The sequence below is a fragment of the Schistocerca gregaria genome, chromosome 8 (assembly GCF_023897955.1).
Source record: "Schistocerca gregaria isolate iqSchGreg1 chromosome 8, iqSchGreg1.2, whole genome shotgun sequence".
NCBI classification, from domain to species: Eukaryota; Metazoa; Arthropoda; class Insecta; order Orthoptera; family Acrididae; genus Schistocerca; species Schistocerca gregaria.
Genome location: NC_064927.1, coordinates 23,629,059 through 23,644,703, shown reverse-complemented (window position 1 = coordinate 23,644,703; position 15,645 = coordinate 23,629,059).

The window sequence follows — 15,645 nt, the reverse complement described above, 5'->3', positions numbered from 1 at the left end:
TAATATGTGGACTATCAGAGTGTTGTTCAAACACAGAAATTGCATCGGGATTGAATACAAAAGTCACCATGCCTACTTTCCTCCATGGGAGTAATGTCTCAAACAGTTTACGCTTTGATCGTTCCCTGGAAGACCAATAGTAGTTTCCGATGCACATCTTGGGGCATTCTGTAATGTGTGGACTATCAGAGTGTTGATGAAACACAGAAATTGCATCGGGATTGAAAACAACAGACACCATGCGCACTTTCCACCATGGGAGTAATGTCTCAAACAGACTACGCTTTGATCGTTCCCTGCAAGACCAGTAATAGTTTCCGGTGCACATCTGGAGGCATTCTGTAATCTTTGGACCTTCAAAGTGTTGATGAAACACAGAAATTGCATCGGGATTCAATACAACAGTCACCATGCGCAATTCCTCCATGGGAGTTATGTATCAAACAGTCGACGATTTGATCGTCATTGCAAGACCAGTAGTAGTTTCCGATGCACATCTGGAGGCATTCTGTAATATGTGGACCCTCAAAGTGTTGATGAAACACAGGAATTGCCGCGGGATTGAATACAACAGTCACTATGCGCACTTTCCTCCATGGGTGTAATGTCTCAAACAGTCTACAATTTGATCGTTCCCTGGAAGACCAGTAGTAGTTTCCGAAGCACATCTTGGTGCATTCTGTAATGTGTGGACTATCAGAGTGTTGATGAAACACAGAAAGTGCATCGGGATTGAATACAACAGTCACCATGCGCACTTTCCTCCATGGGAGTAATGTCTCAAACAGTTTACGTTTTATCGTTCCCTGGGAGACCAGTATGGTTTCCGATGCACATCTGGAGGCATTCTGTAATTTGTGGACATTCAAAGTGTTGATGAAACACAGAAATTGCATCGCGAGTGAATAAAACAGTCACCATGCGCACTTTCCTCCATGGGAGTAATGTCTCAAACAGTTTACACTTTTATCGTTCCAAGGAAGACCAGTAGGAGTTTCCGATGCACATCTGGTGTCATTCTGTAATCTGTGGACTATCAGAGTGTTGATGAAACACAGAAATTGCGTCGGGATTGAATACAAAAGTCAACATGTGCACTTTCCTCCATGGGAGTACTGTCTCAAACAGTTTACGCTTTGATCGTTACCTGGAAGACAAGTAGTTGTTTCCGATGAACATCTATAGGCATTATGTATTGTGTGGTCAATCAGAGTGTTGATGAAACACAGAAATTGCATCGGGATTGAATACAACAGACACCATGCGCACTTTCCTCCATGGGAGTAATGTCTCAAACAGTTTACGCTTTGATCGTTCCCTGGAAGACCAGTAGTAGTTTCCGAGGCACATCTGGTGTCATTCTGTAATCTGTCATCTATCAGAGTGTCGATGAAACACAGAAATTGCATCGGGATTTAATACAACAGCTACCATGTGCACATTCCTCCATTGGAGTAATGTCTCAAACAGTCTACGATTTGCTCGTTCCCTGCAAGGCCAGTAGTGGTTTCCGATGCACAACTGATGGCATTCTGTAACCTGTGGACTATCAGAGTGTTGATGAAACACAGAAAATGCATCGGGATTGAATACAACAGTCACCATGCGCACTTTCCTCCATGGGAGTAATGTCTCAAGTAGTCTACGCTTTGATCGTTCCCTGGAAGACCAGTAGTAGTTTCCGATGCACATCAGGAGGCATTCTGTAATCTGTAAACAATCAGAGTTTTGTTCAAATACAGAAATTCCATCGGGATTGAATACAACAGTCACCATGCGCACTTTCCTCCATGGGAGTAGTGTCTCAAACAGTTTACGCTTTTATCGTTTCCTGGAAGACCAGTATAGTTTCTGATGCACATCTGGGGGCATTCTGTAATCTGTGGACTGTCAGAGTGTTGATGAAACACAGAAATTGATTCGGGATTTAATACAACAGTCACCATGCGCACTTTCCACCATGGGAGTAATGTCTCGAACAGTCTACGCTTTGATCGTTCCCTGTAAGACCAGTAGTACTTTCCGATGCACATCTGTGGGCATTCTGTAATTTGTGGACTATGAGAGTGTAGATGAAACACAAAAATTGCATCGGGATTGAATACAACAGTCACCATGCGCACTTTCCTTCATGGGAGTAATGTCTCAAACAGTGTACGCTTTGATCGTTTCCTGGCAGACCAGTTGTAGTTTCCGATGCACATCCGGAGGCATTCTGTAATCTGTGGAAATTCAAAGTGTTGATGAAACACAGAAATTGCATCGGGATTGAATACAACAGTCACCATGCGCACTTTCCACCATGGGAATAATGTCTCAAACAGTTTACGCTTTGATCATTCCCTGGAAGACCAGTAGAAGTTTCCATGCTTATCTGGAGGCATTCTGTAATGTGTGGACTATCCGAGTGTTGTTCAAACACAGAAATTGCATCGGGATTGAATACAAAAGTCACCATGCCTACTTTCCTCCATGGGAGTAATGTCTCAAACAGTTTACGCTTTGATCGTTCCCTGGAATACCAATAGTAGTTTCCGATGCACATCTGGGGGCATTCTGTAATGTGTGGACTATCAGAGTGTTGATGAAACACAGAAATTGCATCGGGATTGAAAACAACAGACACCATGCGCACTTTCCACCAAGAGAGTAATGTCTCAAACAGACTACGCTATGATCGTTCCCTGCAAGACCAGTAATAGTTTCCGATGCACATCTGCAGGCATTCTGTAATCTTTGGACCTTCAAAGTGTTGATGAAACACAGAAATTGCATCGGGATTCAATACAACAGTCACCATGCGCACTTTCCTCCATGGGAGTTATGTATCAAACAGTCGACGATATGATCGTCATTGCAAGACCAGTAGTAGTTTCCGATGCACATCTGGAGGCATTCTGTAATCTGTGGACCTTCAAAGTGTTGATGAAACACAGGAATTGCCGCGGGATTGATACAACAGTCAACATGCACACTTTCCTCCATGGGTGTAATGTCTCAAACAGTCTACGATTTGATCGTTCCCTGGAAGACCAGTAATAGTTTCCGAAGCACATCTGGGTGCATTCTGTAATGTGTGGACTATCAGAGTGTTGATGAAACACAGAGAGTGCATCGGGATTGAATACAACAGTCACCATGCGCACTTTCCTCATGGGAGTAATGTCTCAAACAGTTTACGCTTTTATCGTTCCCTGGAAAACCAGTATAGATTCCGATGCACATCTGTGGGCATTCTGTAATGTGTGGACTATGAGAGTGTTGATGAAACACAGAAATTGCATCGAGATTGAATACAACAGTCACCATGCGCACTTTCCTCCAAGGGAGTAATGTCACAAAAAGTCTACGCTTTGATCGTTCCCTGCAAGACCAGTAGTAGTTTCCGATGCACATCTGGAGGCATTCTGTAATCTGTGGAAATTCAAAGTGTTGATGAAACACAGAAATTGCATCGGGATTGAATACAACAGTCACCATGCGCACTTTCCACCATGGGAATAATGTCTAAAACAGTTTACGCTTTGATCATTCCCTGGAAGACCAGTAGAAGTTTCCATGCTTATCTGGAGGCATTCTGTAATGTGTGGACTATCAGAGTGTTGATGAAACACAGAAATTGCATCGGGATTGAATACAACAGTCACCATGCGCACTTTCCTCCATGGGAGTAATGTCTCAAAGAGTCTACGATTTGATCGTTCCCCGCAAGACCAGTAGTAGTTTTCGATGCATATCTGAAGGCATTCTGTAATCTGTGGACCTGCAAAGTGTTGATGAAACACAGAAATAGCATCGGGATTGAAAACAACAGACACCATGCGCACTTTCCTCCATGGGAGTAAAGTCTCAAACAGTCTACGCTTTGATCGTTCCCTGGAAGACCAGTAGTAGTTTCCGAAGCACATCTGGGTGCATTCTGTAATGTGTGGACTATCAGAGTGTTGATGAAACACAGAAAGTGCATCGGGATTGAATACAACAGTCACCATGCGCACTTTCCTCCATGGGAGTAATGCCTCAAACAGTTTACGCTTTGATCGTTCCCTGGAAGACCAGTATGGTTTCCGATGCACATATGGGGGCATTCTGTAATCTGTGGACCTTCAAAGTGTTGATGAAACACAGAAATTGCATCGGGAATCAATACAACAGTCACCATGCGCACTTTCCACCATGGGAATAATGTCTTAAACAGTTTACGCTTTGATCATTCCCTGGAAGACCAGTAGAAGTTTCCATGCTTATCTGGAGGCATTCTGTAATGTGTGGACTATCAGAGTGTTGTTCAAACACAGAAATTGCATCGGGATTGAAAACAACAGACACCATGCGCACTTTCCACCATTGGAGTAATGTCTCAAACAGACTACGCTCTGATCGTTCCCATCAAGACCAGTAATAGTTTCCGATGCACATCTGGAGGCATTCTGTAATCTTTGGACCTTCAAAGTGTTGATGAAACACAGAAATTGCATTGGGATTCAATACAACAGTCACCATGCGCACTTTCCTCCATGGGAGTTATGTATCAAACAGTCGACGATTTGATCGTCATTGCAAGACCAGTAGTAGTTTCCGATGCACATCTGGAGGCATTCTGTAATCTGTGGACATTCTAAGTGTTGATGAAACACAGGAATTGCCACGGGATTGAATACAACAGTCAACATGCGCACCTTCCTCCATGGGTGTAATGTCTCAAACAGTCTACGATTCGATCGTTCCCTGGAAGACCAGTAGTAGTTTCCGAAGCACATCTGGGTGCATTCTGTAATGTGTGGACTATTAGAGTGTTGATGAAACACAGAAAGTGCATCGGGATTGAGTACAACAGTCACCATGCGCACTTTCCTCCATGGGAGTAATGTCTCAAACAGTTTACGCTTTGAACGTTCCCTGGAAGACAAGTAGTTGCTTCCGATGAACATCTGGAGGCATTCTGTGATGTGTGGTCAATCAGAGTGTTGATGAAACACAGAAATTGCATAGGGATTGAATACAACAGACACCATGCGCACTTTCCTCCATGGGAGTAATGTCTCAAACAGTTTACGCTTTGATCGTTCCCTGGAAGACCAGTAGTAGTTTCCGAGGCACATATGGTGTCATTCTGTAATCTGTCGACTATCAGAGTGTCGATGAAACACAGAAATTGCATCGGGATTGAATACAACAGCCACCATGTGCACTTTCCTCCATTGGACTAATGTCTCAAACAGTCTACGCTTTGCTCGTTCCCTGCAAGACCAGTATAGTTTCCGGTGCACATCTTGGGGTATTCTGTAATGTGTGGACTATGAGAGTGTTGATGAAACACAGAAATTGCATCGAGATTGTATACAACAGTCACCATGCGCACTTTCCTCCAAGGGAGTAATGTCTCAAACAGTCTACGCTTTGATCGTTCCCTGCAAGACCAGTAGTAGTTGTCGATGCACATCTGGAGGCATTCTGTAATCTGTGGAAATTCAAAGTGTTGATGAAACACAGAAATTAATGTCTCAAACAGTTTACGCTTTGATCATTCCCTGGAAGACCAGTAGAAGTTTCCATGCTTATCTGGAGGCATTCTGTAATGTGTGGACTATCAGAGTGTTGATGAAACACAGAAATTGCATCGGGATTGAATACAACAGTCACCATGCGCACTTTCCTCCATGGGAGTAATGTCTCAAAGAGTCTACGATTTGATCGTTCCCCGTAAGACCAGTAGTAGTTTTCGATGCATATCTGAAGGCATTCTGTAATATGTGGACTATCAGAGTGTTGATGAAACACAGAAATTGCATCGGGATTGAAAACAACAGACACCATGCGCACTTTCCACCATGGGAGTAATGTCTCAAACAGACTACGCTTTGATCGTTCCCTGCAAGACCAGTAATAGTTTCCGGTGCACATCTGGAGGCATTCTGTAATCTTTGGACCTTCAAAGTGTTGATGAAACACAGAAATTGCATCGGGATTCAATACAACAGTCACCATGCGCACTTCCTCCATGGGAGTTATGTATCAAACAGTCGACGATTTGATCGTCATTGCAAGACCAGTAGTAGTTTCCGATGCACATCTGGAGGCATTCTGTAATCTGTGGACCCTCAAAGTGTTGATGAAACACAGGAATTGCCGCGGGATTGAATACAACAGTCACCATGCGCACTTTCCTCCATGGGTGTAATGTCTCAAACAGTCTACAATTTGATCGTTCCCTGGAAGACCAGTAGTAGTTTCCGAAGCACATCTTGGTGCATTCTGTAATGTGTGGACTATCAGAGTGTTGATGAAACACAGAAAGTGCATCGGGATTGAATACAACAGTCACCATGCGAACTTTCCTCCATGGGAGTAATGTCTCAAACAGTTTACGTTTTATCGTTCCCTCGAAGACCAGTATGGTTTCCGATGCACATCTGGAGGCATTCTGTAATTTGTGGACATTCAAAGTGTTGATCAAACACAGAAATTGCATCGCGAGTGAATAAAACAGTCACCATGCGCACTTTCCTCCATGGGAGTAATGTCTCAAACAGTTTACAGTTTTATCGTTCCCTGGAAGACCAGTCTGAGTTTCCGATGCACATCTGGTGTCATTCTGTACTCTGTGGACTATCAGAGTGTTGATGAAACACAGAAATTGCGTCGGGATTGAATACAAAAGTCACCATGTGCACTTTCCTCCATGGGAGTACTGTCTCAAACAGTTTACGCTTTGATCGTTACCTGGAAGACCAGTATTTGTTTCCGATGAACATCTATAGGCATTATGTATTGTGTGGTCAATCAGAGTGTTGATGAAACACAGAAATTGCATCGGGATTGAATACAACAGACACCATGCGCACTTTCCTCCATGGGAGTAATGTCTCAAACAGTTTACGCTTTGATCGTTCCCTGGAAGACCAGTAGTAGTTTCCGAGGCACATCTGGTGTCATTCTGTAATCTGTCATCTATCAGAGTGTCGATGAAACACAGAAATTGCATCGGGATTGAATACAACAGCTACCATGTGCACATTCCTCCATTGGAGTAATGTCTCAAACAGTCTACGATTTGCTCGTTCCCTGCAAGACCAGTAGTGGTTTCCGATGCACAACTGATGGCATTCTGTAACCTGTGGACTATTAGAGTGTTGATGAAACACAGAAAATGCATCGGGATTGAATACAACAGTCACCATGCGCACTTTCCTCCATGGGAGTAATGTCTCAAGTAGTCTACGCTTTGATCGTTCCCTGGAAGACCAGTAGTAGTTTCCGATGCACATCAGGAGGCATTCTGTAATCTGTAAACAATCAGTTTTGTTCAAATACAGAAATTCCATCGGGATTGAATACAACAGTCACCATGCGCACTTTCCTCCATGGGAGTAGTGTCTCAAACAGTTTACGCTTTTATCGTTTCCTGGAAGACCAGTATAGTTTCTGATGCACATCTGGGGGCATTCTGTAATCTGTGGACTGTCAGAGTGTTGATGAAACACAGAAATTGATTCGGGATTTAATACAACAGTCACCATGCGCACTTTCCACCATGGGAGTAATGTCTCGAAGAGTCTACGCTTTGATCGTTCCCTGTAAGACCAGTAGTACTTTCCGATGCACATCTGTGGGCATTCTGTAATTTGTGGACTATGAGAGTGTAGATGAAACACAAAAATTGCATCGGGATTGAATACAACAGTCACCATGCGCACTTTCCTTCATGGGAGTAATGTCTCAAACAGTGTACGCTTTGATCGTTTCCTGGCAGACCAGTTGTAGTTTCCGATGCACATCCGGAGGCATTCTGTAATCTGTGGAAATTCAAAGTGTTGATGAAACACAGAAATTGCATCGGGATTGAATACAACAGTCACCACGCGCACTTTCCACCATGGGAATAATGTCTCTAACAGTTTACGCTTTGATCATTCCCTGGAAGACCAGTAGAAGTTTCCATGCTTATCTGGAGGCATTCTGTAATGTGTGGACTATCAGAGTGTTGTTCAAACACAGAAATTGCATCGGGATTGAATACAAAAGTCACCATGCCTACTTTCCTCCATGGGAGTAATGTCTCAAACAGTTTACGCTTTGATCGTTCCCTGGAATACCAATAGTAGTTTCCGATGCACATCTGGGGGCATTCTGTAATGTGTGGACTATCAGAGTGTTGATGAAACACAGAAATTGCATCGGGATTGAAAACAACAGACACCATGCGCACTTTCCACCAAGAGAGTAATGTCTCAAACAGACTACGCTTTGATCGTTCCCTGCAAGACCAGTAATAGTTTCCGATGCACATCTGCAGGCATTCTGTAATCTGTGGACCTTCAAAGTGTTGATGAAAACACAGGAATTGCCGCGGGATTGATACAACAGTCAACATGCACACTTTCCTCCATGGGTGTAATGTCTCAAACAGTCTACGATTTGATCGTTCCCTGGAAGACCAGTAGTAGTTTCCGAAGCACATCTGGGTGCATTCTGTAATGTGTGGACTATCAGAGTGTTGATGAAACACAGAGAGTGCATCGGGATTGAATACAACAGTCACCATGCGCACTTTCCTCATGGGAGTAATGTCTCAAACAGTTTACGCTTTTATCGTTCCCTGGAAAACCAGTATAGATTCCGATGCACATCTGTGGGCATTCTGTAATGTGTGGACTATGAGAGTGTTGATGAAACACAGAAATTGCATCGAGATTGAATACAACAGTCACCATGCGCACTTTCCTCCAAGGGAGTAATGTCTCAAAAAGTCTACGCTTTGATCGTTCCCTGCAAGACCAGTAGTAGTTTCCGATGCACATCTGGAGGCATTCTGTAATCTGTGGAAATTCAAAGTGTTGATGAAACACAGAAATTGCATCGGGATTGAATACAACAGTCACCATGCGCACTTTCCACCATGGGAATAATGTCTAAAACAGTTTACGCTTTGATCATTCCCTGGAAGACCAGTAGAAGTTTCCATGCTTATCTGGAGGCATTCTGTAATGTGTGGACTATCAGAGTGTTGATGAAACACAGAAATTGCATCGGGATTGAATACAACAGTCACCATGCGCACTTTCCTCCACGGGAATAATGTCTCAAAGAGTCTACGATTTGATCGTTCCCCGCAAGACCAGTAGTAGTTTTCGATGCATATCTGACGGCATTCTGTAATCTGTGGACCTGCAAAGTGTTGATGAAATACAGAAATAGCATCGGGATTGAAAACAACAGACACCATGCGCACTTTCCTCCATGGGAGTAAAGTCTCAAACAGTCTACGCTTTGATCGTTCCCTGGAAGACCAGTAGTAGTTTCCGAAGCACATCTGGGTGCATTCTGTAATGTGTGGACTATCAGAGTGTTGATGAAACACAGAAATTGCATCGGGATTGAATACAACAGTCACCATGCGCACTTTCCTCCATGGGAGTAATGTCTCAAAGAGTCTACGATTTGATCGTTCCCCGTAAGACCAGTAGTAGTTTTCGATGCATATCCGAAGGCATTCTGTAATATGTGGACTATCAGAGTGTTGTTCAAACACAGAAATTGCATCGGGATTGAATACAAAAGTCACCATGCCTACTTTCCTCCATGGGAGTAATGTCTCAAACAGTTTACGCTTTGATCGTTCCCTGGAAGACCAATGGTAGTTTCCGATGCACATCTTGGGGCATTCTGTAATGTGTGGACTATCAGAGTGTTGATGAAACACAGAAATTGCATCGGGATTGAAAACAACAGACACCATGCGCACTTTCCACCATGGGAGTAATGTCTCAAACAGACTACGCTTTGATCGTTCCCTGCAAGACCAGTAATAGTTTCCGGTGCACATCTGGAGGCATTCTGTAATCTTTGGACCTTCAAAGTGTTGATGAAACACAGAAATTGCATCGGGATTCAATACAACAGTCACCATGCGCACTTCCTCCATGGGAGTTATGTATCAAACAGTCGACGATTTGATCGTCATTGCAAGACCAGTAGTAGTTTCCGATGCACATCTGGAGGCATTCTGTAATCTGTGGACCCTCAAAGTGTTGATGAAACACAGGAATTGCCGCGGGATTGAATACAACAGTCACCATGCGCACTTTCCTCCATGGGTGTAATGTCTCAAACAGTCTACAATTTGATCGTTCCCTGGAAGACCAGTAGTAGTTTCCGAAGCACATCTTGGTGCATTCTGTAATGTGTGGACTATCAGAGTGTTGATGAAACACAGAAAGTGCATCGGGATTGAATACAACAGTCACCATGCGCACTTTCCTCCATGGGAGTAATGTCTCAAACAGTTTACGTTTTATCGTTCCCTGGAAGACCAGTATGGTTTCCGATGCACATCTGGAGGCATTCTGTAATTTGTGGACATTCAAAGTGTTGATGAAACACAGAAATTGCATCGCGAGTGAATAAAACAGTCACCATGCGCACTTTCCTCCATGAGAGTAATGTCTCAAACAGTTTACACTTTTATCGTTCCAAGGAAGACCAGTAGGAGTTTCCGATGCACATCTGGTGTCATTCTGTAATCTGTGGACTATCAGAGTGTTGATGAAACACAGAAATTGCGTCGGGATTGAATACAAAAGTCACCATGTGCACTTTCCTCCATGGGAGTACTGTCTCAAACAGTTTACGCTTTGATCGTTACCTGGGAGACCAGTAGTTGTTTCCGATGAACATCTATAGGCATTATGTATTGTGTGGTCAATCAGAGTGTTGATGAAACACAGAAATTGCATCGGGATTGAATACAACAGACACCATGCGCACTTTCCTCCATGGGAGTAATGTCTCAAACAGTTTACGCTTTGATCGTTCCCTGGAAGACCAGTAGTAGTTTCCGAGGCACATCTGGTGTCATTCTGTAATCTGTCATCTATCAGAGTGTCGATGAAACACAGAAATTGCATCGGGATTTAATACAACAGCTACCATGTGCACATTCCTCCATTGGAGTAATGTCTCAAACAGTCTACGATTTGCTCGTTCCCTGCAAGACCAGTAGTGGTTTCCGATGCACAACTGATGGCATTCTGTAAACTGTGGACTATCAGAGTGTTGATGAAACACAGAAAATGCATCGGGATTGAATACAACAGTCACCATGCGCACTTTCCTCCATGGGAGTAATGTCTCAAGTAGTCTACGCTTTGATCGTTCCCTGGAAGACCAGTAGTAGTTTCCGATGCACATCAGGAGGCATTCTGTAATCTGTAAACAATCAGAGTTTTGTTCAAATACAGAAATTCCATCGGGATTGAATACAACAGTCACCATGCGCACTTTCCTCCATGGGAGTAGTGTCTCAAACAGTTTACGCTTTTATCGTTTCCTGGAAGACCAGTATAGTTTCTGATGCACATCTGGGGGCATTCTGTAATCTGTGGACTGTCAGAGTGTTGATGAAACACAGAAATTGATTCGGGATTTAATACAACAGTCACCATGCGCACTTTCCACCATGGGAGTAATGTCTCGAACAGTCTACGCTTTGATCGTTCCCTGTAAGACCAGTAGTACTTTCCGATGCACATCTGTGGGCATTCTGTAATTTGTTCACTATGAGAGTGTAGATGAAACACAAAAATTGCATCGGGATTGAATACAACAGTCACCATGCGCACTTTCCTTATTGGGAGTAATGTCTCAAACAGTGTACGCTTTGATCGTTTCCTGGCAGACCAGTTGTAGTTTCCGATGCACATCCGGAGGCATTCTGTAATCTGTGGAAATTCAAAGTGTTGATGAAACACAGAAATTGCATCGGGATTGAATACAACAGTCACCATGCGCACTTTCCACCATGGGAATAATGTCTCAAACAGTTTACGCTTTGATCATTCCCTGGAAGACCAGTAGAAGTTTCCATGCTTATCTGGAGGCGTTCTGTAATGTGTGGACTATCAGAGTGTTGTTCAAACACAGAAATTGCATCGGGATTGAATACAAAAGTCACCATGCCTACTTTCCTCCATGGGAGTAATGTCTCAAACAGTTTACGCTTTGATCGTTCCCTGGAATACCAATAGTAGTTTCCGATGCACATCTGGGGGCATTCTGTAATGTGTGGACTATCAGAGTGTTGATGAAACACAGAAATTGCATCGGGATTAAAAACAACAGACACCATGCGCACTTTCCACCAAGAGAGTAATGTCTCAAACAGACTACGCTTTGATCGTTCCCTGCAAGACCAGTAATAGTTTCCGATGCACATCTGCAGGCATTCAGTAGTCTTTGGACCTTCAAAGTGTTGATGAAACACAGAAATTGCATCGGGATTCAATACAACAGTCACCATGCGTACTTTCCTCCATGGGAGTTATGTATCAAACAGTCGACGATTTGATCGTCATTGCAAGACCAGTAGTAGTTTCCGATGCACATCTGGAGGCATTCTGTAATCTGTGGACCTTCAAAGTGTTGATGAAACACAGGAATTGCCGCGGGATTGATACAACAGTCAACATGCACACTTTCCTCCATGGGTGTAATGTCTCAAACAGTCTACGATTTGATCGTTCCCTGGAAGACCAGTAGTAGTTTCCGAAGCACATCTGGGTGCATTCTGTAATGTGTGGACTATCAGAGTGTTGATGAAACACAGAGAGTGCATCGGGATTGAATACAACAGTCACCATGCGCACTTTCCTCATGGGAGTAATGTCTCAAGCAGTTTACGCTTTTATCGTTCCCTGGAAAACCAGTATAGATTCCGATGCACATCTGTGGGCATTCTGTAATGTGTGGACTATGAGAGTGTTGATGAAACACAGAAATTGCATCGAGATTGAATACAACAGTCACCATGCGCACTTTCCTCCAAGGGAGTAATGTCACAAAAAGTCTACGCTTTGATCGTTCCCTGCAAGACCAGTAGTAGTTTCCGATGCACATCTGGAGGCATTCTGTAATCTGTGGAAATTCAAAGTGTTGATGAAACACAGAAATTGCATCGGGATTGAATACAACAGTCACCATGCGCACTTTCCACCATGGGAATAATGTCTAAAACAGTTTACGCTTTGATCATTCCCTGGAAGACCAGTAGAAGTTTCCATGCTTATCTGGAGGCATTCTGTAATGTGTGGACTATCAGAGTGTTGATGAAACACAGAAATTGCATCGGGATTGAATACAACAGTCACCATGCGCACTTTCCTCCATGGGAGTAATGTCTCAAAGAGTCTACGATTTGATCGTTCCCCGCAAGACCAGTAGTAGTTTTCGATGCATATCTGAAGGCATTCTGTAATCTGTGGACCTGCAAAGTGTTGATGAAACACAGAAATAGCATCGGGATTGAAAACAACAGACACCATGCGCACTTTCCTCCATGGGAGTAAAGTCTCAAACAGTCTACGCTTTGATCGTTCCCTGGAAGACCAGTAGTAGTTTCCGAAGCACATCTGGGTGCATTCTGTAATGTGTGGACTATCAGAGTGTTGATGAAACACAGAAAGTGCATCGCGATTGAATACAACAGTCACCATGCGCACTTTCCTCCATGGGAGTAATGCCTCAAACAGTTTACGCTTTGATCGTTCCCTGGAAGACCAGTATGGTTTCCGATGCACATATGGGGGCATTCTGTAATCTGTGGACCTTCAAAGTGTTGATGAAACACAGAAATTGCATCGGGAATCAATACAACAGTCACCATGCGCACTTTCCACCATGGGAATAATGTCTTAAACAGTTTACGCTTTGATCATTCCCTGGAAGACCAGTAGAAGTTTCCATGCTTATCTGGAGGCATTCTGTAATGTGTGGACTATCAGAGTGTTGTTCAAACACAGAAATTGCATCGGGATGGAATACAAAAGTCACTATGCCTACTTTCCTCCATGGGAGTAATGTCTCAAACAGTTTACGCTTTGATCGTTCCCTGGAAGACCAATAGTAGTTTCCGATGCACATCTGGGGGCATTCTGTAATTTGTGGACTATCAGAGTGTTGATGAAACACAGAAATTGCATCGGGATTGAAAACAACAGACACCATGCGCACTTTCCACCATTGGAGTAATGTCTCAAACAGTTTACGCTTTGATCGTTCCCTGAAGACCAATAGTAGTTTCCGATGCACATCTGGGGGCATTCTGTAATGTGTGGACTATCAGAGTGTTGATGAAACACAGAAATTGCATCGGGATTGAAAACAACAGACACCATGCGCACTTTCCTCCATGGGAGTAAAGTCTCAAACAGTCTACGCTTTGATCGTTCCCTTGAAGACCAGTAGTAGTTTCCGAAGCACATCTGGGTGCATTCTGTAATGTGTGGACTATCAGAGTGTTGATGAAACACAGAAAGTGCATCGGGATTGAATGCAACAGGCACCATGCGCACTTTCCTCCATGGGAGTAATGTCTCAAACAGTTTACGCTTTTATCGTTCCCTGGAAGACCAGTATGGTTTCCGATGCACATATGGGGGCATTCTGTAATCTGTGGACTATCAGAGTGTTGAAGAATCATAGAAATCGCATCGGGATTGAATACAACAGTCACCATGCGCACTTTCTTCCATGGGAGTAATGTCTCAAACAGTCTACGCTTTGATCGTTCCCTGGAAGACCAGTAGTAGTTTCCGATGCACATCTGTGGGCATTCTGTAATGTGTGGTCTATCAGAGTGTTGATGAAACACAGAGATTGCATCGGGATTGAATACAACAGTCACCATGCGCACTTTAATCCATGGGAGTAATGTCTCAAACAGTCTATGCTTTGAACGTTCCCTGCGAGACCAGTAGTAGTTTCCGATGCACATCTGGAAGCATTCTGTAATCTGTTTACCTTCAAAGTGTTGATGAAACACAGATATTGCCTCGGGATTGAATACAATAGTCATCATGCGCATTTTCCTCCAGGGGAGTAATGTCTCAAACAGTCTACGCTTTGATCGTTCCAAGGAAGACCAGTAGTAGCTTCCGATGCATATCTGGAGGCATTCTGTAATGTGTGGACTATGAGAGTGTTGATGAAACACAAAAATTACATCGGGATTGAATACAAAAGTCACCATGCGCACTTTCCTTCATGGGAGTAATGTCTCAAACAGTCTACGCTTTGATCGTTTCCTGGCAGACCAGTTGTAGTTTCCGATGCACATCCGGAGGCATTCTGTAACCTGTGGACTTTCAAAGTGTTGATGAAACACAGAAATTGCTTCAAGAGTGAATACAACAGTCACCATGCGCACTTTCCTCCATGGTAGTAATGTCTCTAACAGTTTACGCTTGTATCGTTCCCTGGAAGACCATTAGTAGTTTCCGAGGCACATCTGGTGTCATTCTGTAATCTGTGGACTATCAGAGTGTCGATGAAACACAGAAATTGCATCGGGATTGAATACAACAGCATCTTGCGCACTTTCCTCCATGGGAATAAAGTCTCAAACAGTCTACGGTTTGATCGTTCCCTTGAAGACCAGTAGTAGTTTCCGAAGCACATCTGGGTGCATTCTGTAATGTGTGGACTATCAGGGTGTTGAAGAAACATAGAAATTGCCTCGGGATTGAATACAACATTCACCATGCGCACTTTCCTCCATGGGAGTAATGTCACAAACAGTCTACGCTTTGATCGTTCCCTGCAACACCAGTAGTAGTTTCCGATGCACATCTGGAGGCATTCTGTAATCTG